This window comes from Oryctolagus cuniculus, chromosome 15 (assembly GCF_964237555.1).
Source record: "Oryctolagus cuniculus chromosome 15, mOryCun1.1, whole genome shotgun sequence".
Lineage (NCBI taxonomy): Eukaryota > Metazoa > Chordata > Mammalia > Lagomorpha > Leporidae > Oryctolagus > Oryctolagus cuniculus.
In genome coordinates, this window is record NC_091446.1 from 15,790,922 (window position 1) to 15,816,764 (window position 25,843).

General features: G+C 48.4%; 1 protein-coding gene and 1 long non-coding RNA gene across 39 annotated transcripts in view; one reads left to right on the forward strand and one right to left on the reverse strand.

The window, feature by feature from the left end:
* The window catches only part of LOC138845295 (uncharacterized), a 35,107-nt gene extending 14,549 nt beyond the window's left edge, over positions 1-20,558 (reverse strand). Inside the window, exon 1 of the long non-coding RNA XR_011382246.1 lies at positions 5-20,558. This is a non-coding gene — a long non-coding RNA (uncharacterized lncRNA). The remainder of the gene's footprint in view (positions 1-4) is intronic.
* ABLIM1 (actin binding LIM protein 1) overlaps positions 1-25,843 on the forward strand; it is a 326,874-nt gene that overhangs the window by 242,400 nt on the left and 58,631 nt on the right. The window lies entirely within an intron of this gene.

A 25,843-nucleotide genomic window follows, 5' to 3' on the forward strand; every position in this document is an offset into this window, starting at 1 on the left:
GCACCGGCCACAGCGGCCATTGAAGGGTGAACCAACGGCAAAGGAAGACTTTTCTGTCTCTCGCTCTCTCTCGCTGTCCACTCTGCCTGCAAAAAAAAAAAAAAAAAAGATAATGATAAAACAGGTACATATAAAGGGCCACATTTTCTGAACAGGTATTAGGACATGGGGTGTGCAAAGGTAGTGGATGACTTGACATCAGAACGCTGGACTTGACCCCGGAACTTTCCTGGGCTGTGCAGGTTGTAAAGGTGCTGCAGTGGGAGATCAAGGACTTGAAGGTCATCTCGGTTTCCCTCTGCAGTTCACAAACTGAGCCCAGCTCCACTTCTCTAAGCAGAGCCCTGCTCACCATCATGTCAGTCCTACCGTACCTTAAACTGTGGAGATTTCAACTGTGGCTTTGGGAAGGAGGCCTCTAATAAAAGAGGATCCAGCCCCCCACCACCCGTTGTTTGCCAAGCCCAGAGGGGTTTTTGTTTTGTTTTTTTTTTGTTTGTTTGTTTGTTTTTACAAATATGTGCTTGTGTCTTCCTCAGCATTGCCGGCTCACACAGAGGCTGTCTTATGCTTATAAACAGTAGATGAAGCAGAAATACTTGCTGACACTTAAGACTGCTTTTATCTTTCCCTACTGCTAAATAATAATTTTGTTAGATTGTCTGGGATCTATGCAGCCGGCTCCCTGCATCCGTGCTTATATCCGTGAGCCTTGTCCAAATAAACACACTTGAAAAGATAGAGAAATGTGTTTTGCAGAGTTTGGAACATCCTCCAGCAGAGGTTAAGCCCAGCTCTTGGCTTTGTTTTGGCAGCTTGTTTAGGATGCCAAGTGTATCTGGCCTGGCAACAGATTAAAAGATGTTGGTTCTTACATAACAAAGTTTAGGGCATAAGGCAGGCAGGGGTGTAGATTTCCAGGTTTCCTTTGTGTTTTGTAAAGAGTTTTAAAGCGGATGAAAAAAAGTGTGCTTGACTGGGGTTTTGTTTTGCCTTTCAACCCTGGAACCATAAAAACCTATTGAAATGTCTTATCTCGGCTTACACAGCCCTGGGATGGAGTTCCCGCGCTGAAATCCCTCTCCCGCTCCCGCTCCCTCTCCCGCTCCCTCTCTCTCTCTCTCTCCCTCTTCCTCATTTATACCAGCCTGGCCGCCCTTCCTTCTGTCGCTTCAGCTGCTCCTCTCTCCGACTCAGGTCTTTGCCTTCCTGTTCCCCCTCCCTGAAACATCCTTCCCGGTGCTCCTTGGGAAGGCCTCCCTTGGTCACTTAGCTGAAGTTGCTCCCGTCTACCCAACTTCCAGGCCACCTTCTCTTTCCCAACTCCCATTCTGTTTTCTTCATGGCACCTTTTTCCCGCTCTCTGAAATTCTTATGGATCTGCATATATGTCTGCTGTCCATCAGGAAAGTAAGCTTGTGGCCGGTGCTACCATATCCTCAACAGCTAAAACATACAGATGGATGGATGGATGGATGGATGGATGGATGGATGGGATAGACAGGTGGATGAATAAGTGAGTAGATGGATAGATGGGTAGATACATGGATAAGTAAGTAAGCAGATGGATTGATGGGTGGATGGATAGACAGGTGTATGGATAAGTGAGTGGATGGACAGGTGAGTTTGTGGGTGGATAGATGGGTGTATGGATGAGTGGATGGATAGATGAGTAGATGAATAGATGGGTGGATGGTGAGGTGGGCACACAGGTGGATAGATGGATAGATAGATGGGTGGATAGGTAGATGTGTACAGAGATGAATGGATAGATAGATTGGATGGGTAGATAGATGGTGGATGGACAGATGTGTTTTTAGATAGATGGGAGAGAATTGCTGACTGTGTAGTAAAGTCCTACTCTCCTTTAAGGTCAATTTAGGACTTCTCTTCTGTGAAATCTCCCTGTATCCCCAAGATGAGAATGTTGAGAATGATCTGGGCCCATGGAGTTGCTAAAAGGACTTTAATGCAATAGGTCTAAAAAGTACTAAGGCAGTAAGAACAAAACAGCAGCTGTAGATATCAACGTGTAGTCTTTGCACAGTTTCCTCCCCCATACTCAGCTTACTATGGATATTACGCCAACCATCTTGTCCTGTTGTGGTCACTGGTGTGCACATCAGCCCACCCCCACACCCCACCCCAGACACCAGTCTTTGGGATTTGGTTGGCCCCGGATGTGCCTTTGCTGGGGGAGTCAGCCAGGATCGAAGTCATCAAAACACACAGAGGTAGCTCTCTAAGTTGGCCTGGAGCTCTGACCCCACAGGGCCCATTCTAAGGTGGTTACAAGTCCCCTCTTTCTAGAGTCGAGATGGGAACTGTTTGCTGGGCACCTGCCCGGAGGCCTCTGCGTCTCAGGGGTGCCTCCAAGGTGTGGCTCTTCAGGCAGGAGCTCAGCGCCGTGTGCTGGCCTGGAGAGCACAGGGCCCTCACTGTCCCACAGCTTGGATCTTCCAGCACCTGGCAGTCCTGATGCCCATGACTGCCGGGGCCAAGGCTGATGCTTTGTAGGGCTGATCTCTCAAAGCCATCTTGGCCTGTAACCCAGCTTCAGCCAGTTTTGGGACTAACCCAACTGGTTCTCTTTTCGCTGGGTGGGAGGTGTGAGAAGCGGGAGGGTGGGGTCCACATGGATGTCAAAAACCACAAGGCCCTCGAGCACTAGGGGCAGGACCTGTGCAAAGCACTCTTCTGTCTGGCACGTATGAGAAATCTGTGGGTGAACCCTGCTGCGTCAGTTGACTCCTCTGTCCATCATAAAGGACGTGAACCACTTAACCCTTTAACTACCCTTGGAGCGAGGCACAACTTTTCCAGTGCTGTGATGGCCTTAGATATATGTGCTAAAAAATATGCCTTGTGATTTGCAATATTTTTAAGATTTATTTATTTATTTGAAAGTCAGAGTTGCAGAAAGAGAGGTCTTCCATCCGCTGGTTCACTCCCCAGTTAGTCGCAATGGCCAGAGCTGTGCCGATCCGAAGCCAGGAGCCAGGAACCTCCTCCAGGTCTCCCACATGGGTGCAGGGGCCCAAGGTCTTGGGCTATCTTCTTTTGCTTTCTCAGGCCATAGCAGAAAGCTGGATCAGAAGTGGAGCAGCTGGGTCTTCAGCTGGTACCCATATGGGATGCCAGCACTGCAGGCGGCAGCCTTACCCGCTATGCCACAGCACTGGCCCCTCTCCATAGACTATAAAGTGTCATTCCCCGTGGGTGGCTATTGTTGAGTTTCCTGTTATGTAGAGAAGTGTTTACAAATATGAAGTTTAGGGGAGCCAGCATTGTGACTCAGTGGGTTAACTGCCTCTTGGGACACAGACATCCTGTATCAGATTGCCAGTTCAGATTCCAGTTGCTCCCCTTCCAACTCAGCTTCCTGCTAATGCACCTAGGAGAAGAGCAGATGATGGTCAAAGTGCTTAAGCCCCTCCATTCAGGTGGGAGACCGGGGTGGAGTTCCTGCCTCCTGACTTCAGCCTGGCCCACCCTTGACAGTCTCTGCAGTCAGTGATGACGTCAGTGGCTGTTCCAGGACAGTTGTAAGAAGCTACCGTGAACTTTTGGGCTTGTAATTTCATAAACATCTTTTAGCAGTCCTGGAGCTGGAATTTGGAGATCAGGGTGTGGTCAGGGTGAGCTTCCCCAGAGGCTCAGCAGGAGAAGCTGTCTGTGCCTCCCCCTAGCTCCTGGCCATTGCCACCACCTGTCATTCCATGGCTTGGAATCACTCCGCTCCAGTCTCTGCCTCCATCCTGTGGTGGTGCATCCTCCCCTCTGGAACTCTGGGTCTGTTTCCTCTTCTAAGGCTTTGCCTCTGGGTTCAGCCCCCCCCCCCCCCAATCCAGAACAACTGCTTGTCAAGATCCTTGCAAAGAAGGGTAGGCGTGTCTTTGGGGACCAGGACACGCCCTTTCCTGTCAGGTGTTCCTGTTCTGCTTAGGATATGGAAAGGGGCAGAAGCCTGATTCTTGTCCTAAAAAGCAGCTCTTTGAGGCAAAAGGAAGCCCTGGGAATGGCATCTGCTGCTTGTCATTTGCAAGTCTGAGATCAGCCAGAACTTCAAGGCTTCTAGGAATTTTCTGCAAACTAAGAGACTAATGAGGAGGGTGTTTGCATATCTGACACTTTCATGTTAGGGAAGCAGAAGGAAGAAAAACTCTCTGGTAATCCTGGGAGTTTCTAGTTCAGTTCTTGCCAGCTGAATGGTGGCATCCCCCAAGAATTAACCAGCATGAGTGATGGAGGTTCAAAGAATGTCCAAGTTTGGCTGAATCCAGTGTGGGGCTCAAATAACCAACACCATCCATTTGTCTAATTTCTCAGGGGAAAGCTTATTTGTGTGCTAATAAAGGATCGCAGCTGTATGTGACTTGTTGTTAAGTTTGCTTGGGAGGGAGAGGGTGTTGGCACAGTTGCTCAAGATGCCACTTAGGTTGGCCGCATCTTCTGCTTCCTGCTCATGTGCAGCCCGGGAGGGGGCAGGTGCTGGCCCAGTAGTTAGGTCCCTGCCACGCACGGGGGAGACCCAGGTTGAGTTGGCTGTCCCTGGCTTCTGCCTGGCCTAGCCCCAGCAATTGTAGGTGTTGAGGAGAGAACCAACAGATGGAACATTGCTTCTCCCTCTCCCTCTTCTGTCTCTGCCTTCCAAAAATAAAAATAAGTACTTTGAAGAAACAGCTGTTACTTGTGTTTTATAAGGTACTTAGATGCAAGAGTTTTTTGTTTGTTTGTTTTTTGTTTTAAACAGGCAGAGTGGACAGTGAGAGAGAGAGACAGAGAGAAAGGTCTTTCTTTTGCCGTTGGTTCACCCTCCAATGGCCGCAGTGCGCCGGCCGCTGATCCGATGGCAGGAGCCAGGTGCTTCTCCTGGTCTCCCACGGGGTGCAGGGCCTAAGGACTTGGGCCATCCCCCACTGCACTCCCTGGCCACAGCAGAGAGCTGGCCTGGAAGAGGGGCAACCGGGACAGAATCCGGCGCCGCCCCAACCGGGACTAGAACCCGTGTGCCAGCGCCGCAAGGCGGAGGATTAGCCTATTGAGCCACGGCGCCGGCCAAGATGCAAGAGTTTTTTAATTTTCAAAATTGAGGAATGCTGACTGCTGACTTCAGACTCTTAGGCAATGTCTTTGGTCACAAGTGGCAGAAACTCCCCAAGCCAGCTGTATGAGTTTCTTGGGGCTGGTGAAATAAAGCACCTCACTGAGTGGCTTACAACAAGAGAGATGTCTTTTCCCATGGTCTGTCTGGTTGTCAGCAGGGCCTTGGAGAGGAGGATCCCTCCTCGTCTCCGCCAACCCTGGGTAGCCCCGGGTGTTGCTCGGCTTGTGACAATATAGCCCGGCCTCTGCTCTGTTTTCTCTGGGCCTTCTCTTCTCATCCGTCTCCCTCCCTCTTGAATTCTTACAAGGACGCCAGACACGTTGGACGAATGCCCCAACCTGCTCCAGGGTGAGCTCATCCTGTCTCATCACACCTGCCACCATCGCATTGCCAAAAAGTCATGGGCTGAGGAGCTGGGGTTAGGACTGCAGCTTATCTTCTTGGGGGACAAAGCAACCCATAGCAACGCTGCCGGAAGGGACAGGGCCTCAGATGCCATCAGCACGCTCTCAGCTCTGCCCACTTATCTCTGTGTGTCACTCACACTCACAGACTCACTCTCTGAGCATCAAAGAGGCAAGACTGCAGTGGCTCAGGGCTTCTCCCTGGCCGTGGAGCGGGCTCTTCCACTTCCAAGCTCACAGCAAGAAGTCCTGGGGAAGATTCCACCCAAACATCACCTGCTCAGCCCTGGACCATTCACTGTGGCTAGGGGGAGGGACACAGGAGAGAGTGACAGCTTCCCATCTGAGCTGGGGGGAGATGGGGCTCCTTCATAAAGTGCAGCAGCCTTGACGCGGCCCCTGGGGAATTGTGAGCTTGCTGGAACTGATCCATTCTGCCTTGCAGTCACGTGTTGCTTTTAAAGGACCTCAGGCTTCACTTGCCTTTAATGCAACGGTGTGCGTGGGTGCCTTGTTCCCCATGCTCTGCTACGTTAAGCTGGGTTCACGTCAGGTGCTGGAAGATGTGCTCCGAAGTTTGATTAGGTTTTTTATTTCCCTGGAAGAAAGCGCATTTGCATTCGAGCTTTTAGACTTCCAGCCAGGATCCTGCTAGGGTAGAATCAGCCTTAAGCTCTGCTAACCAGCCTGTGGGTAGCCCGTTTCCTGTACTTTGAATGCCTCAGTGTGTGTGTGTCTTCACAGACTCATTGTGAGAAAGGGCCCCGTTCTGGTTTCAACTATCAACAATAAGTCAGGGGAATGGCAACAGAAATGACCCAAGCAGCCCGGAATTCACAATGCTCACTTCTCGATTAAGTTTGCTTTGAGCTGATATCTGAGAATAACTTTACTGTGAGTCTACGCGAGACAAGGAAGGACCCAGGAAAGAGGTGTTGACGGAGCCTGAAGACCAGAGAGTTGTTCCTTGGGTGCAGTCACGGAGTGGTGGCTTCGTGCCAGAACTTTCAGCCTTGTGACGGCATTTGCAGGAGTTCTCTGATGGGAAATGCGCAAACATGACCCCGACTTGGCACAATCTCAGTAGCTACCTAGAATCTACCAGGGCCCAAATCTTTGCTCTCTCTCTGACAAAGAATCTGTTTCTTGGTAGTATTGGGCTCATCACCTTTAATGGAAAAATCGATTGTTTATATCTTCTAGCCCTGGGCTAGACAGGAAGTACTAAGACCTCATCTTGCGATTTCTTTCCTTCTTGTTTGATGAGGGATGCTCTTTGCTCTTACCAGTCACCGGAATCGGGGAGGGGTTCTGCACTCAGGTCAGCCTGCGTGCGCCAGCGTGCAGACTGAGCTGGGCTTTCGTAGTTGGCCTTTTGCTGTAGATGATAAAGGGGAGCTGAAGCACGAGGCCTTAATGAACTTGCTGTGATGTGCAACAAACCAGCTCAAGATAAATCGCGTGTGAAATCATCGCTGCCGAATGTCGCCTGCCAGTGGGTCTTTTTCTGTTTTCTCTGATAATAATTTTTGCTTGATTTAAGAGGTGGTAGAATCCTGGCTGTTGGTGAAATGAGGCTAATTTCCTCCTGTTCTGAGCCATTATTACCTGTGTTGGGGACGTTGGCAACACATTTTTCTCCTAAGACAGCTTCATTTCTGCAGTGGAGAAGAAGCGGTTAAGTAGACGGTGCATAGAGTGAGCTTTCAGCTGATCCTGTACCTGGAACTGTCAGGGAGAAGCCACTGTAGGTGAGGAAGTGTGTGGGCCATTCCTCCAAGGTTTAGGTTTTCTGGGGTTGGTTTTGTTTGCCGGGAAGAGGAGAGTGGCTGGAGCAACTCGGGTAGATGTCTTTTTGCCTTTAGTGTGAATAACAGAAAACGTTCTGAAGTCTTGTTGTATTTAGTAGTAACAGTTAAATCTGCCATCTTTCGAATCTCAGCTCACAACTGCCGTGTTCCGTGAAGTCGCCCACGACCCCTTGGTCACGGCCGGCCACAGGCCCTCCTCCCCGTCCGAGGACGCGGCCTTTCATTCAACAAATGCTCATTGCACCCCTTATATCAGCACTACTAGGATGACTAAGGCTTCTGCTGAGGACTTCCGGCTTCCACGTGGGCAGGCCTCTAGTCCTGGGAGAATGCAGGGTGTCACAGGTATACACTAGGCGCTCAATGTGCATCCGGCGCGTTGAATTGTCATGTGCATTCTTTCCCCCAGATCGCTCGTTCTGGCTTCTTTATGCACCAGAGGATCGTGTTGTTCAGGCTCCTGCCTCTAATAGACTCATTACTTTTGGAATAAGTAGCTTCCCCCTGGGGAAGGTTCACCTGACTCATCTTGTACTCAGCCCGGCTGGCCTGCAGCAAGGAAGTAGTAGCAGCTGGCCTGTCCTAATTGGACAGAAGGAAGTTGACTCGTTGCGCTTGGGGACTGACCAGTCCTGTCGGCTCCAGGAAGATGCTGAGAGAGCATCTGTCCACCTGAGGTTGGTTGTTGATAAGAGAGAGGTGCCACTGCATTCAGGTTTGAGAGACTGGCAGAGGGCCACCTGCTGGGTCCAACAGGACAGGGAGCTTTTTTTAAACTCTATGATGCTCCAAGCAGCTGCTGGAGAACACCGGGGACTATGGAGGGCTGCTGGTCTTTCTGCCCACGGTGGGGAGTATTCTCTACAGGGGACCTGTTTGCCACGTACAGAAGAATTTGAATGCCTTTTTGCCAAGAAATGCACTGGAAGCAAAATTACAGGAAATGGGACTATTCTAGACAGGTGAGAGGGATATGAAAAGAATTTTCAACAGGAAAATGTAGCTTAGAATAGAATAATAGCCCAACGTGGATTCAACAATGTAGTTTGCGCTTAAAAAATTGCTCTGCCACTTCCTCTTGAGGCATTTGAATGTTTCTCAGCTATATATGTAAATATTTTTGGTTTATTAGTTTTATATATGTAGCTCATTCTTTTAATAAGAATTTAATGATTCACATTTATGCTGTGCTAGCTGATTGCATAATTATAGTTACACAATTTTAAAAGACACCACCCCTGCCTTAATAGAACTTAAGTTAATGGAAGTCATCAAGTAAGTAACCAGCAATTGCAACGTAATTTATTGCATTATATAAATGGCATGCATTTGGTATAAATGTATTAAAAGTATACACTCAGGTCAAGAAATAAATGCAAATTAAAAGGAATAACTAAATCTGGGGGAGTGGAGAAGGCTTATTCCAGTCTAGAAGCTTCCAACCTGGGCTGCACCTTGGAATCAGCCACTTGGGGAGCTTCTTACAAACGCTGGTGCCCCAGCCCTTCCTGGGACCTCCTCTGACTCCTGTCTCTCTAACGTGGAGACAGCTGCCTTGTCGATTCTGATGCAACCCGGAGTGTGAGAGTCCCCTCTCTCAGCAGGTTCAGGGCACAGCAGAACTCAAACACACTGACAGGCAGGAGGCCAGGGCAGGGCCCACCTGTCCTGCACATGGGCGGCGTTGTACCTCGCAGGCAACGAAGCGGACAGGCAGATGGAGAGCAGATTGCGGAGGATGTCGGATGCCAGGATTAGGAAGCTTGACTTTTCAGCAGGCAGTGGGAAGACGTGAAAGTCATTTTATTTACAGAGTATTGTGATGTGCACGCTCTGTGGTCAAAAGCGACCTGCCGTTCAGGTGGTGTGTCTTTGGGAGGTGGGCGGGAGACAGAGGTCATCACTTGTGGTGCAAGTGTGTGCATCTGCGGCTGGCTCTGGCCGGTGCGAGCCTGGGACCAGAGTGGAGACAATGGAGCAGAGCGCTGCAGAGGAGGCGGTAGTTGGAGACTGACAGGGGGGGCCAGAGCACAGAGCTGCTCTGTCACTTCAGCAGGTGCAGGCTGAACCCTCACTGCTCAGGATGAGTAGCCACAGAGAGCAGTGTCCAGAACCGTGGTGTCTGTGAGCGTGTCACCCTTGCTCCGTTCTTTTCTTTTTTTTTTTTTTTTTCTTATCTTAAATGATTTGACCGAGATATATGGACAGAGTTCTCATTTATTGGCTCATTCCCCAAGTAACTGGAGGAGCTGGGTTGGGCTGGGGTCAAAACCAGGAGCCTAGACCTCAATCCAGGTCTCCCCCAATTCTCTGGAGCCTTCACTCCTGCCTCCCAGGGTCTGCATTAGCAAGAGGCTGGAATCAGGAGGCAGCCGTGTATCGAACCCAGGCACTCCGCTCTGGAATGCGTGGGCCTCAACCGATAGGCCAAACACCTGCCCCGCCCTTGCTTCTATTCTGAGTCCTTCTCAGAGTTGCCCTTGCTGTACTGCTTCTCACCAAAGCTTTACAATGTAGCGAACAGTCTGCCCTCCTTGCTGACCATGGCTGTTACATCTGCGTGATGTGGGCTTCTAGCTACCTTTTCCTCTTGTTCCCTTGAGGTGCTCTGAGCACGCCCCATAGGGATTTATTCTTGTTACATCATTGAAGACAATTCTATGAGCCTTGCTTTACTCATCTGTACAATGGGCATAGTAAAGGGACTTGGCGTTCTGATCCCTTTGAACTGGTATGAGTCTACACATAGGAGAGACTGTGGGAAAGGATTTTATGTACTGAAAGCATGGCACCAACACTGACTGTCACTATTGTCATCTGTGTTGGAATTTTCTTTTTTTAATTTTTTTTAAGTTTTTTTTTTTTTTTTTTTAACAGATAGAGTTAGACAGTGAGAGAGACAGAGAGAAAGGTCTTCCTTCTGTTGGTTCACCCCCAAAATGGCTGCCACAGCTGGAGCTACACCAATCCGAAGCCAGGAGCCAGGTACTTCCTCCTGGTCTCCTATGCGGGTGCAGGGCCCAAGCACTTGGGCCATCCTCCACTGCCTTCCCGGGCCACAGCAGAGAGCTGGCCTGGAAGAGGAGCAACCGGGACCAGAACCCAGCACCCACATGGGATGCCAGCGCCACAGGCAGAGGATTAGCCAAGTGAGCCACGCGCCGGCCCCTGTTTTGGAATTTTCAATCAAGTAAGAGTTTGTGGCTCAGGGACGATGTTGAATCGCAGTGTGGTGACTGTTACTGTGACTCAGTGTCTCCTTTATGAAGTTTATTCAGTTTACTGTGCCAATAAAAGTGTTCCCATTTTATTCTCATTTGTTTTAATAATGGTTAGGTATCAGTTCATGACTTCTATCAAATTTTTATTATTTTATAGGAGCAAATAATTTTAGACTCCAGCCTTGGGCTCTGGAACTGGGCAGGCCTTTCGTTCATAGATGAACTGTGTGATTGGTTTGTCCCACTCCAGGACAGAGGACATTTCACCACAGCACACAGCACAGCAAAGCTCGGTGTTGAAATGTCCTTGCAGCATGATAAAGGGTATCTGAGTGCAGGGTGCTGAGCAGTGGGACAGGATGGGTGGCCCAAGAGCCACCCCCTGCATGTCTCTGCCAAGCGGCTTCTCCGTCCAAATAGGTGGGCAGCTTTCCATGAGCAGAGGAACTGGCAGGCTCTAAGCTCAGCGGACTTGGCTAATAGGACCCGGACACCTTTGCCTCCAAGCGCAGGTGCACCTGCTGCCCTAAGACATGAAGCAGACCTCACATTGGCCCTCGTTAACAACCTAGCACTTTGCAGGTTGCTGGGAGGCTGTCCAAGATGAAACCCAGAATTCATGAAATCACTGATCCAAGAGCTGTCATCAGCGTCCCAGTGTCCAGCCGTGGCAAGGTCATTGGTTACCCTGTGTCAGGTCCCTCCATGACCCCTGATTGTGAGCGGTGCCTGGTGTGGCAGGTGCAGCCAGCGGGACACCCACCTCCCCAGCATCCCTGCTTATCCTGGCTTCAGACCTGCCCTTCCAGAGGAATCCACAGGACCCGGGGATGGGTGCGCTCCCGCCTAGCACGTAGCCGTCTGGAATGCGAATGCTCTGTGCCTCTCTTTGCAGGATACAGAAATGCTCTGGTTGTCATCCAAAGATAGGAACTCTGCCTTAGGTATACTCTCATTCGGGGCATCGTGAACCCCAGGGGTCTCGAATTCTTTCATCTATCTCCCCTTCACTTTAGAATCTTTTTTACACTGTTTTTTCTTCCTTGGACCATTGGAGCCAGTGCTCCAGGTCTGCTAGGCGCCCCCTCCCCGTCGCTCCCAAGGAAACTGTGGAATCCGTGGATTCCTGGCTGGGAGGCGTAGTTGTTTGTCGAAGGGGATGAGGTCCAGCCACAATGGGAGAGGAAATCAGACGAGGATGTTTTCCAAAGCAAGCTGTGTTTTTGTGACTGCTGCAGTTCTGGTTCCCACCCTGAAGGCTCCTCTAACCCTGGGGAAGAAAAAATATTTTTAGTCTGATAGCGTACTGTAGGCAGCCCAGAGCCGAGCCAGCCACAAAGCCTTCTCGATAATTCAGAGGTGGTTTCAGTGGATATAACTTGTAAGGGGTCACCCAAGACCCCTCAGCCAGTCCCTAGCTGTGTGCAGAGCTCTGTGTCCTGGCCACCTGCCATGCAGTCTTGCAAGATTTGCCTTAGGGATGGGCATTTACCCCGGTGGCTAAGGTGGTGCTGAGGGTGCCTGCATCCCATGTTGGAGTACCCAGGTTCAAACCTTGGCTCCTGTGTCTGATTCCAGCTTCCTGCTAATGCCTTCCTGGGAGGCAACAGGGTTGGCCCAAATGATAGGGTTCCTGCCAACCAGATGGATTGAGTTCCCGGCTCCCGGCGGCAGCCCTTCTGCCACTGTGGGCATTTGGGGGCATGAACCAGGGGAGGAGAGTGCATTGCCCTCCCCACCCCCGTCTCTGTCCCTCCCTGGCCCTTTGCCTCTTTAAATAAATAAAAACTTTTTAAAAAAATATTTACTTTAGAATAGAAATACTGAGAAAGGGAAAAAGAGTAGGGTGGGATGGGAAAGCATTTATGATTCCTGGGGGAAGGGGAAGGAGAGATATCACAGAACTGGAATGCACTTTAGCCAGCAACTCCATGAAAAAAAAAAAAAGCAGTTGACAAGCTGGAGTCTAATCCAACTATCAGGGCGAACTGGGATAACCCACTCACTGCACACTCCATACCAAGTTTCAATAGCCTTAATTTTTAAAAACCTACCATTTTAAATAAAAGGAATGGGTCCTGTTCTCCAGTACTGCTGTGATGCCGCCACCCTCTCCTCCCACTAAATGCGGCGAATCGCACCCTTGGCCCCGGGGGCTTGTGTATCGATGAGTGACTCTCAGAGAGCAGCTGGCGTGGAGGAGCTACTTGGATTGCTGTGGTGCATTCCCGACTCTAGCATACTGTTGTGTTGGAAAGGAGACTGGGGATGAGGTCATGAGTAATTAAAAAAAAAACACCCTCAAGTTCTTGCCCTTGCACAAGAGACGAGAATTATCCAGTCGGGGTTAGATTTCTAGAGTGTGGGACTTGAAGGCAAATATTTATCTTGTCGTGTTGAGAAAGGAAAAAATGTGCAACCTTTGACCTTGGGCGGAAGGGCCTGGGTCTGGGATGCATGCTGAGCCTGATGGATTTCTTGCTGTTCCTTCTCTGCCACTCACCGAGGAGCCGCCGGTGACATTCACCGGGACTTTCCATTGGACTTGCTCCCTCTTGGATCCAACATCCTGAAAATACCCTGTACCAGTGCCTCTCGGCTTATAAACATTTGGAAAGAAAATGGCCAAGAGTTGTCTGGTGTTTTGCAACCTAGTTCATTCTCTCCCTGTGTCACACTATTCCAAATACACTGATAAATAATTAATGTTTTTTTTTTTTTTTTATCTACACAGAAAGCTTGCAAGCTAGGCAGGACCACTCTTTTTTTTTTTTTTTTTTTTTTTTAAGATTTATTATTTTATTTGAAAAAGAGAGATGGAGAGGCAGACAGAGAGAGTGGTATTCCATCCGCTGGTTCACTTCCCAATTGGTCACAACGGCCGGTGCTGTGCCAATCCAAAGCCAGGAGCCAGGAGCTTCTTCCGGGTCTCTCACATGGGTGCAGGGGCCCAAAGACTTGTGCCATCTTCCGCTGCTTTCCCAGACCATAGCAGAGAGCTGGATCAGAAGTGGACCAGCCGGAACCTGAACCGGCTCCCATATAGGATGCCAGCACTGCAGGCAGCAGCTTTACCTGCTACACCACACAGTGCCAATCCCCAGAACCAATTTTCTTATACTTAAAAACAAAAAAAGGTTTGTTTATTTATTTATTTGAAAGGCAGAGTAACAGAGAGAGAGGAAGAGACACAGAAAGAGAGATCTTCCACCTGCAGATTCACTCCCCCTGATAGCTGCAACAGATCTGGACCAGGCTAAGGTTAGGAGCTAGGAACTCCATCATGGTTTCCCACAGGGGTGGCAAGGGCACAGATACTTGGGCCATTTTCCACTGCCTTCCCAGGTACATTAGCAGGAAACTGGATCAGAAGCAGAGCAGCCAGGACTTGAACCAGCACTCTGTCTGACATGGAACACTAGTGTTGGCTTACCCCCCTGCACCCCAATTTTACACCTTTTTAACATTATGGAACATGCAGCTTTTGGTAGACTGAGATCTCTTCAGATAAAGCATAGGGTTGTGGGATATAAACAGCAAATTCCAGTCATTCTTAAAGTTCAGTGCAGGGTCTGATCTAGCAGATTTTTCAGACCTCCACCTAGGGTGGGTGTTTGGCAAGTAGTTAAGGCACCTACCTCTTATATTGGAGTGCTTAGTTGCAAGGCCCAATTCCAGGTTCCTGCTAATTAATACACATCCTGGGAGTGCCAGCTGATGGATTAAGTACTTGAGTCCCTGTGGGGAGCAACTCGGACTAGACTAAGTTACTGGAATTAAGACTTATTCTATGCAAAAAATAAAAAGAAAGGGGGATCTGTGGGGAGCAACTCGGACTAGACTGTTACTCGAATTAAGACTTATTCTAGCTGGCGCCGTGGCTCAATAGGCTAATCCTCCACCTTGCGGCGCCGGCACACCGGGTTCTAGTCCCGGTTGGGGCGCCGGATTCTGTCCCGGTTGCCCCTCTTCCAGGCCAGCTCTCTGCTATGGCCAGGGAGTGCAGTGGAGGATGGCCCAGGTGCTTGGGCCCTGCACCCCATGGGAGACCAGGAAAAGCACCTGGCTCCTGGCTCCTGCCAGGATCAGCGCGGTGCGCCGGCTGCAGCGGCGGCCATTGGAGGGTGAACCAGCGGCAAAAGGAAGACCTTTCTCTCTCTGTCTCTCTCTCTCACTGTCCACTCTGCCTGTCAAAAAAAAAAAAAAAAAAAAAGACTTATTCTATGCATCTGCTCTCCCACAATATGGTGCTGGGAGAGGAGGAAACAGCTTCTACGCAGCTGCCTCCAGTTCAACCAATAAACAGCAGGACCTGCTCCTGATTGGAGGAGAGCAGCGTACTCAGCGTGTGGGTAGCAGAGCACGGATTGGTGGAAGAGGACTATAAAGGAGGAGAGAGACAACATGCACCAGGAACATCTAAGGAGAACACCTGAGGAACGTCTGAGCAGCCCCCGAGAGAGCCGGCTGGCGGTGTGCCGCTCCCCCGCGGAAGTGGGGAAAGTGGCAGGGGGAACCGCCCTTCCACGGAGGTGGAAGGGACGGTAGCCAACCCGGGAAGAACCAGCAGCAAACCCGGGAAGGGCCGAGCAGATAAAAGAATAGCGCAGGGTCCTGTGTCGTTCCTCCGCGAAGAGGGGGAGCGACATAATGGTGCCGTGACTCGGATAGGAAGCTTAGGAGGGATAATGGTGCTGTGACTCGGATAGGAAACCTAGGCAGGGTTTAGTGTCATTCCTCCGTGAAGAGGGGGAGCGACAAGTCCCTACTACAGATGTTGGGGGACCTGGATTAAGTTCTCAGCTCATAACTTCTGCCTCACCTAGCCCCAGCTGTTGTAGTCATTGGGGAGCAAGCCAGAGAATGAGAGATCTCTCCTTCCCTCTCCTTCTCCCTTTCACATAAATAAATACAAATGTTAAAGGAAAGAAAAAATCTCCACCTTTTTATCAATAGTGACAATGCAGATACAGACCCTGGGGTGGCCTTGGAAACAGGTGTACAACAACCAATTGATCCCTTTTTGAGATTCCAAATCTCATCCCTCTAGGTGAGTTCTCCTTTGCCAAGGGATACCCCTATGAAGATCCTTTGTGTCTTGCCTGGGTGTTCGGCTTCTGTGCTCCCTCGTAATAATTTATGGAAGGGAAAAAGAGCTGTCCAGGCTACCAAAGTAAATTCTAGTCCTTATAAGCCCTAAAATGTAGCAAGATGTGGATGGGTGGGGGCTATGCAGAACAAGTTTGAGCAAAACCTCAGATTTTGGGACGCTGGATTCTGTCCTGGTCACTCCTCTTCCAGGCCAGCTCTCTGCTGTGGCCTGAGAAGGTAGTAGAGGATGGCCCAGGTCCTTGGGCCCTGCACCCTCATGGAAGACCAGGAGGAGGCACCTGACTCCTTGCTTCAGATCAGCGCAGTGCGCTGGCACGCTGGCCAGCCGCAGCGGCCATTAGGGGGTGAACCAACGGAAAAGGAAGACCTTTCTCTCTGTCTCTCTCTCTCACTGTCCACTCTGCCTGTCCAAAAAAAAAAAAAAAAAAAAAAACCTCAGATTTTGTAATTTTGGAGGCTTTTGTTCATAGCCCATATGTAGGCATGAGAATAACAGGGTACCCCAGGAAGTGTTGGGTGAATTATATGTAAACACATTTTCTTAACATTTCAACTACAGAACAAATGCGAAGGGTGTTATTAACAATAAAAATAACTGATAACAAAGGAACTGTCTCATTTCAATGGTGAGAGGAAAAATTAAATCTTTTAATGGTCGCTGGAGTGCTCACACTTCTAAACCTGGTTCTTTGTCACTATCTCCCATGGGCCCTGGGCCTGGCTAGAAGCCGCCTCAGAGGCTGCAGGGCAAGCATTCATGCAGAGTGACCCAGCCAAGGCTGCCCACTGCTGGCTGATTGTAAGTCTGTGGGAAGATGGGGTGATCGGCATTGCACCCACATCTCTCCATCAATCCAAGGGACGCTAACAACAGAGGGAGCAGGATGAAAGGGGGATTGAAGATTGCTCTGGATGCTGTGGAGGCCGGAGCATAAAGGATACCTGATGGGATTAAACTGTCCAGCTTTCACTTAGAGACTGTTTTATAAAAGCTCATACACTTCACAGGGGTTAGCAAAACACTCCATGAATCCATTTGGCAAGGTACTCTTAATGTGATTCTTCTCACTTAATTCCTTCAGATTCTGCTTGGATTAAAATTGTGATACAAGGACAAAGCCCACTTTGGACAACTGTTTGGCAGTAGCTACTGAAGCTAAACATAAACATTCCCTACGACCTTGCCACATACCTTCTCTGACATCCAAGGAGGGGTCTTGACAAGTTCACGGAAAATGCAGATTATGAAAAAAAATGGTGTGGGGAGTTCAAAATTTTTTTTCTCACTAACCTAAACTTCTAATTTCATTTTTCTACCACCTTTTTTGAAGTATCCTCGTGTCTACAACTGAAATGTGAATGCTAAAATACATGGACAGATGGGACCTCAAATTCCATTAAGCAGGGTGGCAAAAATGCCTTCTTAAGTGTTTAAGTGATCATATTAAGTGTTTTTAAAGTGAACATAGAGGCTGGTGCCGTGGCTCACTTGGCTAATCCTCTACCTGTGGTGCCAGCACCCCGGGTTATAGTCCCAGCTGGGGCACCGGGTTCTGTCCCAGTTGCTCCTCTTCCAGTCCAGCTCTCTGCTATGGCCCAGGAAGGCAGTGGAGGATGGCCCAAGTGCTTAGGCCCTACACCCTCACAGGAGACCAGGAGGAAGCGCCTGGCTCCTGGCTTCGGATCAGAGCAATGCACCGTCCATGGCAGCCATTTGGGTGTGAACCAACGGAAGGAAGACTTTTCTCTCTGTCTCTCTCTCTCACTGTCTAATTCTGCCTGTCGAAAAGGGGAAAAAAAAGTGAACATAGAGATAGGATTAAGTGTTAAAGTGATCGTATAAATAGGATCAAGTGTCTGGTAATAATAACAGATAGAATTATAAAGGAGAGAATGTTCCAACATGGGAAGCAGTCCACACAGCACACTCATAGAATGACAATCACTTTAAGTAGCACTCTAACCTCAGAATCAGCCCTTAAAGCATCCTGGTCTGACTGAAAAGCCCATGAGAGCATTTCAGGCATGGAAAGCCAAGACACTGTGGCAAAAAATGTTCTACATGAAAGAACCAGTGGAAAGAAGTGGCCATCAAAGAAGGGAGGAGAGAACCTCTACTTTGTTTATGCCTTGTCTAAATACTGACAGAGTTTGTGGATTCAAAAGGCTTCCGTAGCCTAGGCAGCTCATGGCAAGAGCCTCGCGTGATTACTGATGTATACATAAGAATGTTAATTGTTAAATTAGCAACAGGAGTCACTGTGCACTAACTTCCCATGCAGACCTCTGTCCTCAGTGAGTTGTATTATGAGAGTTAACTCTGAAACTTGGTCTCAAACAATTTGTGTATATGTGTGTGTATGCAAATTGTTGAAATCTTTACTTAATATAGAGTTGGTCTTCTGTGTATAAGGTTAATTGAAAATGAATCTTAATGGAGAATGGGACTGGGAATGAGAGAGGGAGGAGGAAGAGAGGTGGGAGGGCAGGTATGATGGGAAGAATCACTATGTTCCTAAAGTTGTACTTACGGAATTTTTATTCCTTAAATAAAAGGTTTCTTTGGGGGAAAAAAATACATGGGCAGGCATTTTCACAGCAATTCTGTTTAAAGTAGCCAATGCTTTTTAAGCTGCCCGAATGTCTATCAAGAGTATAGTGGATGAGTGAAATGTAGTCTGTTTGCACAAAGGAATGCTGTGGGATTGTAAAATTTAGTAAAGTGTGATGACACATAGCCTCATGGGTGATTTGCGAGGTGGAGTGCTGGAAGCCACACATACTTGCTTCCATTTTTATGTAAACTTCAAAAGCAGGCACTAGTAGCATTGGGAGGAGGTGGGGAGAGGACATCAACATAGCAACAAGAAGACACAGGCATTGGAAGAGGGCACAAGGGAGTTTCTGAGTGCAGATAATGCCCCCCCCCTTTTTTTTTGACAGGCAGAGTGGACAGTGAGAAAGAGAGACAGAGAGAAAGGTCTTCCTTTTCCGTTGGTTCACCCCCCAATGGCCGCTGCGGCCAGCACGCTGCGCTGATCCGAAGCCAGGAGCCAGGTGCTTCTCCTGGTCTCCCATGCAAACGCTCCCTTTCTTGATTCAGGTGCCAGTCACATGGTATGTTGTATTTATAAAAATTCATTGAGCTGGCAAGCGCTGTGGCTCACTAGGCTAATCCTCCGCCTGTGGCACCGGCACTCCAGGTTCTAGTCCGGGTTGGGGCGCCGGATTCTGTCCCAGTTTCTCCTCTTCCAATCCAGCTCTCTGCTGTGGCCCGGGAAGGCAGTGGAGGATGACCCAAGTGTTTGGGCCCTGCACCCACATGGGAGACCAGGAGGAAGCACCTGGCCATTTGGGGGGTGAACCAACGGAAGGAAGACCTTTCTCTCTAACTCAGCCTACCTTGTAAGGGAGAACAGTCTAGTATTGTGTGTCATGTGGAAGAAAAGGGAAAAAGTCAAGCTGCAGGAGAGGCTGCAGCTACTGCAAGCAGAACCCCTGGTCAGGGGACAGCAGTGAAGCTGGCCCTGCAGGAAGTTCAGCACACGCCCCCGCAGCCCCTCCCACCTTCCGAACTCTGCTGTATTCTTTAGTAACTGACCCCAGTAGACTCATGAGAGGGGGACATTCATGCTGTGTCTCAAGAACATGTATTTGGCACCTGAGAGACCTGACGTTGCTGTGAGTTTTGGAAGCGATGGGCATCTGGGAGCTGCCAGGGATGCTTTATGAGGACTGAGGATCACAGCGTCCAGTACCGTGAAGGTCACCTCTGTCATCGAGGGATAAACAGGCAGAACACAGAGGATTTTTCAGGCCAGGAAACTCTTCTGAGTGATGCTGTCGAGGTGATAAATTGTCCAGACCCTTAGAATGCACACCACCTGGTGCCAACCTGAATGCAAGCTAGACACAGCACCAGCCCCTTTTATGCCTATTTTTAGGAATGGATAAATAATCCCAGAAAAAAAAAATCTAAGATCCCACCATTTGCAAGGCCAGAATTTAGACCCTGAATTCTTGTGGTCCCAAGGCCCATCTTTTTCTGCTAGGATGCATGCTGTAATAGGACAGAGGATAGACAGTCCAGCCATAGTAACAGACAGCAAAATTAGACAGGTATATGAGCCCAAGGGAGAAGAGGTTAATTTCAAGTGCAGAGCCTGATCCTCATTAATTTCCGATTTGTGTTCTGCTCTTTATGTGGCTGTTTGCTCTGCCTTGAAATTTGGCAACGTGTGCAAGATACATGTTAATAAAATGTTCTCTCCTTGCTCATGGAACCACCTTTTTGCATCCTACAGGAATAATTATCTAAGGGCCTGAGATCTCTGACACAAGAGAAACAATGTGCTGTGCTCATGTGGGTGCAAGCAATCGAAATTTGTGTACTGAGATCCAGGATGATTCCTAGTTCAGACACTCGACTGTGTGACCTTGACATTGGCACAGCAAGTCATGTGGCCTCTGAGGCTTGTTTGACCACCATAAAACAGGGAGGATGTTATCATCTATTTCAAAGGGCAGGGAAGAATCAATTTAAATATTGTATGTTAAGGCACATAGCAGAAGAAGCCCCGGAGGGATTTTCAGTAGCTGGGCTAAGGTTCATGCAGTGATCCTGGTATTCTTTTCAGCTGCTCATACAGTCCCAGGTGAGTTGCCTAATCTCTCTGCAGTTAAGTTTCCCCTCTTCTGAAAAAGGATTAGTAATTCCTCTGAAGACAGAGAAGTGATGATGAGATGAGCAAACTACTTTACCAATCGTTTTGAAATGTTTGAATGCTCATACATCTGGTAATAATAAAATATTACATCTACCCATCTATCTGTGCAGGTATATTTTGTTCTGGAAAAAAAGATCTATATTTTTTAACTGCTTCCCAAAGGAATCCATACTTCCAAACAGGAGTGAATGACTGTGCACCTGATTTGTCACTGTGGACAGAGAATAGAACACTGCCTTCCTGGTCAGGTCTTCATGCCCTTTCCCCCTACGCTATTTTATTTTATTTTTAAATTATTATATCTATATTTAGAGGAACAGTATACATACTGTAAAATGTATACTCATTGTAAATGTTACTCATTCATTATAGACAAAACTGGAATATCCAAATGATTCTCAACTGGTGCACAGATAAATGAAATGTGAAACATTCTAACAATGGAATACTACTGATCAATTAACAAACAATGACTACTGACATCTCCAGCAACACAGGTGAATCTCAACAACATTCTACTAAGTGAAAGAAACTAGTTGTAAAATGATTCCATTTACGTGAAATTGCTAGAAAAGACACACTAAAAAGGGTATAAAGTAGATCGGTGATTTGGGAGACTGGAGATGGGAGTTGTACTGACTATAGATGAGCAGTCAATTTGCAGGGGTGGAGAGGTTTTTTTTTTTTTTAAGATTTGTTTGTTTGAAAGGTACAGTGACAAAGGGGAAGAGAGAGAGAGAGAGAGAGAGAGAGAGAGAGAGAGAGAGAGAGAGATCTTCCATCCTCTGTTTCACTCCCCTAAGGGCCATAATGGCTGGACCAGGCTGAAGCCAGGAGCTTCACTTGGGTGTCCCATGTGGGTGGCAGGGCCATCTTCCACTGCCTCCCCAGGTGCATTAGCAGGGAGCTGGATAGGAAGCAGTGCAGCATGAACTTGAACTTGTCCTTTGATAACGATTTGCCGGCATTGCAAGTTGCGACTTAACCCTCTGTACCACAGTGCCAGCCCCCACATTCAGCCTTTTGAAAAACTGTCAGAGGGTGTGCATTTGGCTTACAGTTCAGATGCCCACTCTCCACATCAGCATGCCCGCCTCTAGCTTCTGACTCCAGCTTCCTAGGAGACCCTTGATGGCTCAGGTCATTGGGTTCCTGCTACCCACACGGGAGACTTAGGTTGAGTTCCTGGCTCCTGGCTTCTTCACATCTGTGGGCAACTGAGGAATGAACCAGTGGGTGGGAACTCTTTCTGTCTCTGTCTCTCTCATATTAAAAATATGTATATATTAAGGAGCCAGTACTGTGGAATAGACAGTAAAACTGCCCTTGTGACGCCGGCACCCGATATGGGCACCAATTCCTGTGCTGGCTATTATACTTCCAGCTCCCTGCTAAGAGCCTGGGAAAGCAGTGGAAGATGGCCCAAGTGTTTAGGCCCCTGCACCCACTTTGGAGACCCAGAAGTAGCTCCTGGTTGAGCCTCGCCCAACCCTGATTGTTGCAGCTATCTGGGGAGTGAACCAGCTGATGGGAGACCTCTTTGTCTCTTTCTCACTGTAACTCTGACTTTCAAATATACACACACACACACACACACACATATATATATATACATCCCCCAATGGCTGCTGCAGCTGGCATGCTGCGGCCGGCGCACTGCACTGATCTGAAGCCAGGAGCCAGGTGCTTCTCCTGGTCTCCCATGCAGGTGCAGGGCCCAAGCACTTGGGCCATCCTCCACTGCATTCCCTGGCCATAGCAGAGAGCTGGCCTGGAAGAGGGGCAACTGGGACAGAATCTGGCGCCCCGACCGGGATTAGAACCCCTGGGTGCCGGTACCGCAGGCGGAGGATTAGCCTATTGAGCCGTGGCACTGGCCCATTTTTCTTTTCTATTAAGAGAGACAGAGAGAGAACTTCCATCTGCTGGTTCATTCCCCAGATGGTCACAACAGCCAGCTCTGGGCCAGGCCAAAGCTAGGAGCCAGGAGCTTCATCCAGGTATCCCAGGTGGGTGCAGGGGCTTATGTACTTAGGCCATCTTCTGCTGCTTTTCCCAGGCCATTAGCAGGGAGCTTGATTGGAAGCAGAGCAACCAGGACACAAACCAACACCCATATGGGATGCCTGGGTCACAGGTGGAGGCTTCACCTGCTATGCCACAACACTGGCCCTGGTCTCACTGTTTTCTTATTGATGTCCTTCAAAGACTTTTAATTTTGATGAGATTCGTTTTATCAAGACTTTTTCTTTTATGGCTCATGCTTTTGCTGTAATATTTAGTAGATCTTTGTTTAAACCAATGTCACAAAAATTTTCTTGTGTATTTGCCTAGAAATTTTAACCTTCAAATTTAGGTCTATAATTACACTTTGAATTAATTTTTCTATATGATGTAAGGTAGGAGTTACTTGTATGTGATAATCCAGTTTCCCAATGTCGTTTTTTTGGAAAGACTATCTCTTCTTTATCAAAGTTCCTTGGCTCTTTATTGAAAAACAATTCTGTCCCATTGATCTATCTTTCTAATCCAATGCCAAAACTATGCTGTCTTAATTACTTTTAGCATTATAGTGAGTTTTGAAATCATGAAGTTTAAGTTCTCCAACATTATCCTTTCCTCCTCTTTGAAAAAGGTTTTAGTCTTCTAGGCTATATAAATTTTAGGACGAGTCGATTTCAGTATCCAATCCTGCTGGGGTTTTCTAGGTATTACAGGAAGTCTACAGATGGATTTAAAGAGACTGATTGCATCTCTTAAGGATGCACGTGTTTACAGATAGCATTTCTATAGCAGTATTGAACTCCAAAGACTGCTTTAAAGTCTTTGTACTTAACTCGTTCCTGGAAAGGAGATGAGACAGCAGTAACCATCTGTGCAATGCCAGCATACATTTATCCTGGAATGTTGCACCTTTCTTTAATTCTTTGCCCTCATTTAAAGGAAGTTGCTGCCTTTTATGTTTTGAGCAGGTGCTCAAAGGGAACCCTGGAATTAGCGGTTACTGGTCTGTATCTCTCTGAAGCATTTAGCACATCCTCATGTGGCTGACACTCGCCTGACACAGCTTGCGTGTTCGGAGCAGTCTGTGAGCTCGGAGGAGTTGCAGTGGGTAAGGTGGCACGGCTACCAGATGTCCTCATCTGTTCAGGTTGCCTCTGCCCAGACTTGTGTAGTATCCTTGGGGCTTTGTGAAAGCTGCCTGGGCAGACTGATTTATTCACCTTAGCCCAGGATAGAAGCTTCGGGCCGAGGCATGCCCTCATTATTCTGCCTGATCAGATGCTACATCAGGGAAAACACCTCCTGGAATGGGTGAGTGTTCAGCTTGGCGATCAAGCTGCTCCAGTTGCACTGGAAACCTCTCCCACTTCAGGGGAAAGCAGGCAGTGGATGCAAAAGGGCTGAATCAGCCCATGCGCTGCCTTCTGCAGGAGGTAACAGGGAACGGGTGTATTTGCCTCTCCCGGCCCTCCCATGCACTTGCCACCTAAGCCAGGCATCCTTGTTCCTCCCTCTGGCTTCTTGATCTACCATCAAGTTTGGGGTTTGGGTCCCACCCAGACCAGTGTTTTCCCAGCTCATAGTGATCTGCATAGACTCATTTTAGTGCTGATAAAACAAAAAAGTAAAATAATGCTAATAAAAGGCTGGTGTCTGGGCTTTACCTTAGGGTTATGGACTACTTTTTTTGCAGACTCTTTGGCTGTTTGCTTCTATTCAGTAAAGTTAGAGAACTCCTGATCTGGGCCGACGCACTTAACCTCCAAGTCTTTGCATGTCCCTAGTCAGCCAGAGCTGTGTGTGGGAGAGTGCTGGGGACTCTAAACACCATCTCTGAGTCAGGTTAGACTTAAAAACAAACAAAGCTGCCGGCGCCGCGGCTCACTAGGCTAATCCTCCACCTAGCGGCGCCAGCACACCGGGTTCTAGTCCCGGTCCGGTACCGGATTCTGTCCCGGTTGCCCCTCTTCCAGGCCAGCTCTCTGCTATGGCCCGGGAGTGCAGTGGAGGATGGCCCAAGTGCTTGGGCCCTGCACCCCATGGGAGACCAGGAGAAGCACCTGGCTCCTGCCTTCAGATCAGCTGTCCACTCTGCCTGTCAAAAAAAAACAAAACAAAACAAAACAAAACAAACAAACAAACAAAAACACACACACACACACAAAAAAAACAAAGCAGAACAAAAAACAACTACAAACCCAACTCAGCTTCCCCTGTGGAAATGACTTCATTGAATGATCTTTCTGTGCTACACCCTTGGCTTCATGGAGTGTTTAAACATGGGAGTCTAGGATCATGTTACCTGGGGTCAAAGGTGAGCGCCGCCTTCTGGGGGCTTTGAGTAAAACAACGCAGTTTCCTTGCCTGTAGACCAGGATAAGCAGCAGCACCTACCTGGTAGGGCTGTTGTGAGAGGAGTCACGTGAAGTCCTGGGTCCAGTGCCTGGCACAGAGGAAGACCTTTAGAAATTTCAGTCTGCAGCAACCGTCACTAATTTAGGGTGCAGAAACCTTGCCTCTTGAGTGACAAGTACCATTTTTTTCAAGCGGTGAGGTTTTTATGGACCATTGTTCTCCCTTTGGCCCCATCTACTAAGAAGCTCGGATCCCAACAGACATATTTGCCTGAGTTTGGGATCGTTTGATCTGTAAGATTTTTGCTCAGTTGTTTGTAAATCATTGCTTCCCCGATAAGCATCTGCAAGGCAGGGCACGCATTGTTAGGAATTGATGAAGGTTGACTTCAAGGGCCAACTTCCAGTCTCCCAGGCTCCTATCAGAGAGAGGAGGTGCAGTCCAAGAGCTAAGCAGATTGTCTGTCCAAGGACGGGTTCTATAGTTGCAAGTCTTTATTTTTTGTTCCCAGAGACCATCCCTGCTGGAATGGAGCTTGGTCAGGGGTCAGAATTCTTCCTGCAGATCAGACACTTCATCCCCTTCCAGCAAGAATGTCCTTTCTCCACCCAAATTACTTTTCTGTTAACACCGCTCTGTGACCTTGCAGAAGGAGGGCACCTCACATGGAAATGTAGACTTTTACAGCTGAATAGGAGTTGAAATTGTCTAGTCCAGCGAGTGGTTCAGGTGGGGATCCTGGCGCTTGGAGAAGGCAGGTGGTGACATAATTGAGGCCCTGTGGCTAACAAATCAAGGAATGGTACCCAAACCAGGTCTTGTAGCCCTTTCTCTGCACCCCCATATCCACAAGGAAGTCAGACTCCTTTCCACAAGAGTACTTCAAAAAGTTTAAAAAATCAAAATCCATGTATACTTTTCTTATAATATACATTTTCAGAGAATTTTTGGAAGGCCATTCGTACACATGTACCCTGGACAATGGGTTTTATCAAAAATTTGGTGCTTCACACTAAATTCACTAAATTTCACCTTAGCATAGTTGGTATTTTCCCAGGATTCTAGGTTGTATGCCAAAGTCCACACTCCAGTGTCGAGATTA